This window comes from Vicugna pacos, chromosome 24 (assembly GCF_048564905.1).
Source record: "Vicugna pacos chromosome 24, VicPac4, whole genome shotgun sequence".
NCBI lineage: Eukaryota > Metazoa > Chordata > Mammalia > Artiodactyla > Camelidae > Vicugna > Vicugna pacos.
In genome coordinates, this window is record NC_133010.1 from 8,574,525 (window position 1) to 8,583,839 (window position 9,315).

General features: G+C 38.4%; 1 long non-coding RNA gene across 1 annotated transcript; it reads right to left on the reverse strand.

The window, feature by feature from the left end:
* Positions 1-242: 242 nt before the first annotated feature.
* On the reverse strand, positions 243-5,988 carry LOC140688982 (uncharacterized). The gene is made up of 3 exons (XR_012063820.1): positions 5,947-5,988; positions 4,058-4,146; positions 243-313 (listed from the first exon to the last, which is right to left on the reverse strand). It is a non-coding gene; the product is annotated as an uncharacterized lncRNA (long non-coding RNA).
* Positions 5,989-9,315: the final 3,327 nt, after the last annotated feature.

Sequence of the window (9,315 nt, forward strand, 5' to 3'; positions counted from 1 at the left end):
CTATCCCATTTCCAAATCAACCCTGACTTAACAAAGACGTCCAGGGAACACAAACGAAGATTCACCAGTTAGCTGCTAGCTTGTGTGTGAACAAATCATGTATAATTAAAAGAAAACAGAATTGTCCAACTTCTTGAAATGATACAATTTGTCTTGTCCTCCTTTGTCTCTCCTGGTGGTAGGGGAGGATTCTTGGGACCGTGCCACATCACCCAGATTGAACAAGGCAAGATGGAGTGATCCACGCTCACAGGGTCTGCCTCAACACTTGATTTGACAGCTGGGAGTCAAACTCCATTTGCTTGTGTTGTTTCTAAGGGTAGATAAAAAAGACATTTGAAAAGAATAATTTGGGACCTCTAGGGAGAACAGCGTATTGATCGAGATGAAGTGTGAGAGGCTAATGGAGCACACTTCTCCTAAAATGAGATGCAGGAAAATTAAGTTGCAAGGGCGCAATGAAGCCACAATAAATGCTTAATTTGGAAAGATTTTTAAAAAAATCTCCCAGAGTTCTTCAATCCCTCTAATCTCAGTGTCTCAGATTGGGTCGGGGATGACATGACTATCTGATATGACAGTACAGTGTGTGGGAGGTTCCTCTGTAACTTCTGGGTGGGGAGAACCATTTGCTTTCCATAGAGGACAGAGGTATGAGTATTGGTGTCACAGGTCGAGGGTATATTGAGATGTAAGTGACTTTCAAGTCATTTGAGAAACCAGAAAAAAATGAAGAAGAAGACAAAGACTTGGCATTGAGATCTGAGGTTGTCCTAAAACCCAGAAAGGGTAGGTGGACCCTGGAAGACCACAGGGGTTGGGTAGCACAGCCGTCTTGGGGCAGGGAGATATGACGGAGCTGGAGTGAGCAGCAGGCTGGGATGTACGCTTGACAAGTTGGTTCTGGGAGGCCAGGAACGATCATTAGTTCTAGAAGTGCCACCACTCAAAGACATCCCCCTCAAATTAGACATATAAGCAGCTTTGTCTTTCTCCAGTTCTTCTCCTGCCCTGCAGGAAGCCTGTCCAGTGTCTTGGGTCCCTAACACCCCCCTCTCCTTCTCTCACACTCCATCTCAGAAGCATAGCAGTAAAAACGATACCAAATGGGTCTTCCAAGGCAACACAAGATGGTCAGTCTTTGAGCAACTGCTGTGTCTCACAGACCAATAAAGGATTGATTGTATCTCTGGATAAAATTTCCTCCTCTGACTTCTGGTGTGAATGCAACCAGTGACACCAGCAACAAAGTATAACCACATAGCTTTTAACAGAATATAATAAAAATGAAATAAAATTTAGAGGTAAAAATGAAATTCCCACTCTGTAACATAACATCATTCTCTGCAGCCTCAATTGTTCAATTTAATCCAACGTATCACACAGAGTCAGGCCCATGAGAAGGAGACAAAGATGAGTAAGACTTTATCCCTGCCAACAAGAAAGGGAAGAAAATATCCATCTACAAGTAACCATGATATATTCAGTGTTAGTCTCTTTATTTAAGAAATAGTCTAAGGAAGAAAAGAAGGAGCATGTATTTTAACAATTTCACACCTAAGTGAAATATTTTTCATATTGTAACATAGACTTTCCAAGTATCAAATTTGAGACGTGCACTATGGGCCTGTATCATATTTCCTTAGACATTGCACTATTTGTTAGATATAAAAGATGTTGCCCATATTTCACATATTATTAATTTAGTTGTAATAAACACCTTTTAATATGTAATTTTTTTTCTTCTCTTGTATTGTCTTTACACTCAATTTACATGAGTGTATGAAATGGAAAACAAGCAGATATCGTTAACAGATTTTTTCCCCCATACGGAGAAATGAGTATAGGTTCTTTAACATTCATTTGGCTTTCTTTAGTTCCACTAGAAATATGCTACAGCCCTGTAGGAACCGGCGGGTTGCTCATAAAAAGGCCCCAGGAGAGCGTTCGGGGTTAGCTTGGACAGACAGCCCTAACATCACCTAGTGGATTTATTTTATGTGTCTGATCACCCTCATTCTGGAACTTGAAAAGTCTGACTGCTCTGTTCTCCTTGTTTTGTCTTTTACCCTTTCCCAGTCCCAGCTGCTCTTGGCTTTACTAATTTAGTAGCTGTCCATCCACCGCTGCTCTGCTGAATTTTCTCTCTGAACCACACTCAAACTTCTCCATTTTTTTTTTTTTTTGGTGCATGGTAACTACCAAAACACCCTGTCCAGCTCAGCCCAGACCTTGGCCCCCGCCCTCCCACAGCCGGCCGCAGGCGGCATGGATGGTCCAATAGTTAGAGGACCCAAGTTAAGCTTCACAACTGCCTCATTCCCAGGAAATGTGTGAATGGCACATAATAAAAATCCAGTATATGATAAACCTCAGACAGGTTTCCGAAGGAATTCCTCTACCTGTCATTTTTGCCCAGCTGAAGGTGATAGGCCACTGCCTACCATGAAAAATCCTTCGAGTTGCATTTCTCTCTCAGTTTCCCTTCCTCATCCATTCACCTGGCCCTTCTTGTCCATACTTACAGTGTGAGTGCAATGACTGTGTTAGGGCGGAAAATATCCGCCTAACAATATATCTTAGTGCTGAACAGTTTAGTGGCTATTCACCCATGTCGTGTGTATGTATTATCATAAAATTATACATAACAATGTCTATATGTAACTATATACATAATCCGTGCCAGCTTTAACAGAACATATAAATAAGCAATAGAATCACACACAAAAAACAGAGTGATTTCTTTCAGATCCTCTTGTGATCACTTTTCTATATACTTAATACAACATGGATGGGCCCTTCTTTTCTCTTAAACTACAGATCTCATTAACAAAACATTCAATTATGTGCAATAAAATGTATATATGTGTGTGTATTTTTATATACGTGCATATATATTTTATATATATAAATATATATATTTATAAAATATATGCACATATATATACATATATATGTATGTATTTATTCTTAGGTTTATCTTTTGTATTCTTAAAATTTTCTAAGTTCCGGAAGACAGAGGTTGTGACTTGCATTTCCCTTGTCTTGTTTTTAGTTATTAGAATAACCCTCTCAGTACAAGAAATATCACCTGACTGACGAATTTATGTTAAATGTCAGATAACTATCTAAGGTAGCCTTCAGTCTATTATCACAAATGGCCCTCAGTTTGCATTATCTACCTATGGACTTCCTAATTATTTTACGATCGTTCACAATCCGTTGGATGATCACCAAGAAGAAGCAGGTGTGTTTACAGCAGCTAATACTAAAATGAAAGCTACGGAAGAATTTAAGGTACAAGAGAGAAGCACGTGATGCAACTAAGATCAGCTTCCTGATACCAAAATAGGTAGAAATCAAAGTATGAAAGCAAATCTGAGGTCTTAACTCTTTTATAGCTTTGGGCAGAATCTGTGGCAGATTCCCTTTCTGAGATAACGACTGGTCTGTACCTTCTTCCCAGAATAGAAGCCACTTTCTTTGTTTCTTTCCCCTTCATAAATGATTCCATTTTTCCCCAACTTGGTTGACAGAATGGCCAACATTAAATGTTCATTTGTTTAAACTAACCGAGTGTGGTCAGTTGATTCCCGAGGGAGGAGAGGAAGCCAAACAGGTCTAAAATGGCATCATTTAAGCACACAATCAATTCATTATCTTTTTCATAAAGTTCACATATGCAAGCATTAATCATCACAGCGTGGCCCCAGGTAGGAAGTTCTTACCTAAGCAAGTTCTACTCTACAGTATATCTTTAGTGTTTAATGGCCTTTGCAGCTTAGATTTTATTGTGTGCTCACTCATCTGTTGTTTTATGAGCCAGTCTGTGTCTTTGTGATGAACTGATTAAGCAACTGGTTTTGAAGTTAAATTCATAGGCAAGTCAACACTCCATCCATATCTATGGACTTCAGCTCATTATGAGCTCATCTCTTCTCTAGTATATACAGTGTCAGGGGTGGGGAAATCTGGAAGGACTTAAGGCTGCTCGATAAATTAAACAGTCGAAGAACTCTAGATGGGTGACTGAAAATGAGAATATTAAAGGACTAACCTGGTGGCGTTCTTCACATATGCAAACTGTGATCTATGTCAAAGGGAAAAATTCACCCACTATGTGCTGCTCCAGAGAAGAAAATTGCCCTATGAAAGGGAACAAGAATCAAGATAAGAAAGAGCTTTCTCAGCATGTAACAATGAAAGCAGTTGATGAAAAGTTGAGATTTTAGTCAACGAAATGATTTCAGAAGGATCTGGGTGAAGATCTGTTTAGGGGGTTGAAGTGAATCATGCTTATGTTGGGAGATTGACTGGACTTGGTGACCTTCCTAGTTAAGAGTCTATGATGCTAATTGTTATTTGAGATTTAACAGGGTAGGGGAGCAAAATTCACCACCCCTAAATGTCTCTTTGGCATGTGGCTTATTTCAAGCTGCAAACAATCAAGGCCCACAGAACTCAGGGAGAAACTTTGACCTTCCCCTAACTGCCTGAAGAATTTAGACAGAGGACCTATTTCAGGCATAGAGCCATCACCACAGATAATTTGCAATGAATAAGGACTAGGTGTGGTAGGGGAAAGTCTACGAGATTAGAGCTCACTCTGTATCCCCTGGCCTCTGCATGGCCCAGCAGCCATGCATTCCCCAAACGTCTTCTTTCCCATCTCTGTGTGAATTGCCTTCCTCCCCTTTGAAATCCCAAACCACTGCCACCCACATCCTCTTTTGTTTTTAGCTGAGGATGGAATTCACGGTGAGGCTTTTGACCATTTTAGTGAGTAACTCAGTTCTCCTGGGTTTCTCCCACTTATATATTATTAAACTTTTTTTTCTTCTGTTAATCTGTCTCATGTCAATGTAATCCTCAGGCCAACCAGAAGAACTGGACAGGTAGAAGGAAATTTCTACCTCCCCAACAATAGTCTTAGCCACTTGCTAACCAATCAGTCTGGTGAAATAATGAATTTGGTTGTTTTCTTTTCTCTTCCTTTCTTTCTATTCATGTTTATTGACTTTTTTTTTTAGCTCAACTTAAGCCTTTTAATGATGATTCTCTTTTATATATATAAGCATAGTCACAACTTCAAATTGTTCCACTGATGCAAACAAAAACTTCAGACCTAAGTTGGGTACTAAAGGGTACCTTTACACCCTTTTATGTTCAGCTGACTTCTCTGGTTAGTATGATGTCCCTCTTCAAACAAACTGCCGTCTATGATCAAAATTCAAAACAGTCTTCCTCATTTTTCTCGAAGAAGGAAATGAAAGTTGCTTATTTCTTTATTTTAGAAAGAAGTTTTATGTTTTTAGGTCATGTATACAAATAAATAGTATCCAAGTAGAAAAAAAGTCAAGAATATTTCCAATTCATTCTAAAACATGTGCCAATTTACCATAAAGCTCACCTAGAAAAGATTGTAGAATTCCTTCAAAGCCTTTTAAAAAATGTGTTGGCTAAACAAAATCCCCTGTTTCCTTAATTCAATCTAATTCGGTCTTCCTTGAATATGCAAAATAGTTTGTTTCTTATAAAGATCTCTCCTATATTTGTAAATGGCAATTAAATCACCCCTCAGGCTTCACTTCTCTGTATTAAATTAGAACTCTATCTCCTCCCCAGCACTGTTTTATGCCAGCTCTTTAAAGATTTATGCTGCTTTCTGCTGAATTCTTACTCAAAATTATTTCTATACAAAATTGGGCTGAATTCTTTCCATGCTAAGATTGATGTACATCACCATCTACATTCTGAAAGTTGAGGAAGAAGTTAAAGAGGAATTAGACCTGTCATTATTAATAGACCCTGAATCATGACTAGGATTAGAAATCAGAAGCTCACACCACAAATAACAGTGAGATGAACAGCAACTTCATCACTCAGCAGCCACCAAACAGGTTGCCCTCCAATATCATCTCTATTTTATAGCACTATATTTCTTACCTCTGGGGGATCTTTGCAAAATGGATGGTATGATCAGCTGGGCTGTGATGGATGAAACCATGTTGATTACTTGTTTTCCAGGATTGAAGACTCTCTGAATGTTAAACCATACCCACTTTGTGGTGGACAGACTTTGAGGTGGCCCCATGACCCCCACCTCCTGATGGACATGTTCTTGTGTAATCATCTTCCCTTGCATGTGGGTGCAACCTATGGCTTCCTTCTAACTGGGAGAGCATGCAGAGGTGATAAGCCATCATTCCCATGGTCATATTATGTTATGCATACTCTGTCTGGCTAGTGGGCCTGCTCTTGCTCTCCTATAAAGAAGCAAGCTGCTATGTTGTAACCTGACTATGGTGACCGTCACAAGGCAGGAAGCTGCAGAGATGAGGATGGCTTCCAGGTGACAGCTAGCGAGAACGTGGGTCTCTCAGTCTTACACAACCACAAAGAAATGAACTCTGACAGTAACTGAGTGAGCTTGAAAGTAGATTTTCTCCAGTCGAGCTGCCAAATAATAATGCAACATGGCCAAAAAGATACCTTGATTGCAACTTTGTGACATCAAAGCAAAGGATCCAGCTAAGCTCTACCCAGACTTTTGACCCACAAAGACAGTGAGATAATAAATGTGTATTATCTTAAGCTGTTAAGTGTATGGTAATTTTTAAACAACATGTAGAATTAATATGCCTTCTTTTGAGCTAAGAAATGAAAGATGTTGGCTGTGATGGAGATATTTTCCTAATAATCTCAATAAATGGACCATAACTCAGAACTGTGAAGATGATGATAAGGATTTTTGTGTAAGCTTTAACCAAAAGTTATCTCAATGTAGAAAGATATAAGTCAAGGTAATATTTAAGGCTAGAATCTGCAGACTTAAGAGTTTTATTCTCCTCCTCTGTACCATTCAGGAAGTTACTCTGTATAAGCTGGAAATGTAGAAAGTGGGTCTGAGGATAACACAAAAATGTTGATAAAATTTTGAGCATTGTAGGGAGCTATCTTTTTATTACAAGTCTTAAAGAAACTTTAAATTCCAATCATGCTTATTGGCTTACTTTTCAGGTAGATGTTTCCTTAAAATAAAAGAATAAAAATAAGCATTATTTATACTTCATGCATAAGAAAAATACTAAAAAAAATAAAGAAGAAGGAAGGTAGAAGGAAAAAAAGAAAAAAGATGAAAGAGGGGAGGAAGGGAGGGAGGAAACAAGAAGAAAGGAAGGAGGAAGAGAAGATTTAAACAATGTAATAATAACTTTTCTGAGAATATATATAATGCAATTGTTTGTAAACCACTCTAACAAAATAGGCATTATTACACATCTAAATTATTATAAACTTCTTCAGATTACTAAAGATGAATGGCTCACTTTAGCAAAGTTTTGAACACAATATTCACAACTTCTGGATCTTTGTAAGCTTCAATTTTCAGCTACCCTTCAATTACTTGTGGAGTTATCAGTCACCCTCTTTGAACACTGTCTTTGAGGTTTAATATCTACAGACTCCCAAAGCCTTTCTTTGTTTGTTTGTTTTATAACTCTAGCTCCCCAGGAGATCAGAAACTGTATTCTTTGCTAATTGACCATAATTAACACTGTTCACTTAATACAGAAAATTAAGCAAGAAGGATCCATTTATAAACTCGGACACACTCTGACACACCAGGCCAATGGGCTCCGAGGCCCTCAAGGAGTAGAGTTTAACGTTTCTGACAGAACTTAGGTGACGATTTCTCAGGAAGCGTAGTATTCAGTCTCCGACTCTGTAGATTCATACTCTTGTCCAGATTCCATGGAAGGGTCATACCCTGTGGTTTCCTTTTCAGGCATTCAAGAACGCTCATGCCTTTCTTGGATGATCAGGGTTTTCTGTTTTGGTTTTCCATGTGCATTATTATACTTAAAAATGTTCCAACTCCTGTGCTTTCTCACCCTTGAATATTCACCAGCAGGAAGTCTTTCTTAGACCAAGTATGAAGTGATGCTTACTGACATGTCTAGTTCTCTCAGCATCATGCCAGTCTAGACTTCCACCTACACAAATCCACTCAAACCAGCTTTCCACTTAGAATGTCCCACTTCTCAACATTTAACTCGTGGTTTGTGAGTACCTGACTAAAGGATGCTGGCTTTGAACCTCAAAAGAATGGGCATACACCTTCATAATTTCAAGGTCTGATCCAGACCTTTCCACTTCAAGTTTACTCTTTGCCCAGTCTTGATGACTCAATCTTCAAAAACATCATTTAGTCTGGAACTTCTAGGCTTCACGTAAGGACTCTATAATTCATCTCAAATATTACAGTAAATCCATTGTTCTACATACTTTGTGCATAGGCACAGTGTATGTATACCTATGACTCTAACAGGTTCAAACAAGGTTTCAATTCCTTTTTATTTCCCATAGTCAGAGATATAGTATTCTGTACACAGTAAATATTTGATGCATTGATGATTAAATAATTAAGCACTTTGATGAAATAAATTCTTGCTAATCAACAGTTAAACGCCAGCTTAAAAATCAATTGAAAAACCTAAACCTTAGAAGTAAACAGTTCAAAAGGGTTTATTTTTCACTATTATTACCTTAAAAGGCATAACTTGAAAGTGCTCAAATTTGCCAATGCTAAATGTGGAAAATGACTCCCCAAGTAACGGTCATGAACATAATATTTTAAGGAGACAGGACCAGGTCCCTAGGAGGCCAGTAAGGTTGTGTTGCCTCAGCCTCATGATTCAGTGTTTACCAGGGAGATCGTTTGAGTTACAAATGCAAGGGAACAGCTGCAAGTTTGCATGGGGTGGAGGTAAATTTAGGTGTGAAAGGAAGCTAATTGCCTTAGTGTGTGCCAAACTTTTCAGGTGCTAACAAGATTCTGCTCAAGGACCCTGGGGGAGCTGGAAGGAGACCTGGAGCACACAAGAACTCAGCTATTGACTCACATCCTAAAATCAGTTACCAAAAAAAAAAAAAAAAAAAAAAAAGAGGAAGACCTTGATTGGAGTTGAAGACAAGAAAGAAGGTTAAGCTATCAATTGTCAATCAATATGAGTAAAATATGAAATGAAAATAAACTTGATTTAATGAATATGTATTCATTCTTTCAGGGGAAATGTAGATGAACCATAAGCAAATGCTTGGACCAAGGTGGATACTTAGAACAAGATTTAGTTTCTAAAATCTCTGCTCATGTCTAGAGAGTGATAACTATGTTGGCCACCATTTCTATAGTGTGTTAGGAGAAGATGGTTCTAAGAGCAGAAATAAATTAAAAGTTTTTTCAGTTCTTCATTGTGACTTTGAACGCACGATGCATGGATGCAAGTGTGTGTGTATGAATATTCCAGATAAGAA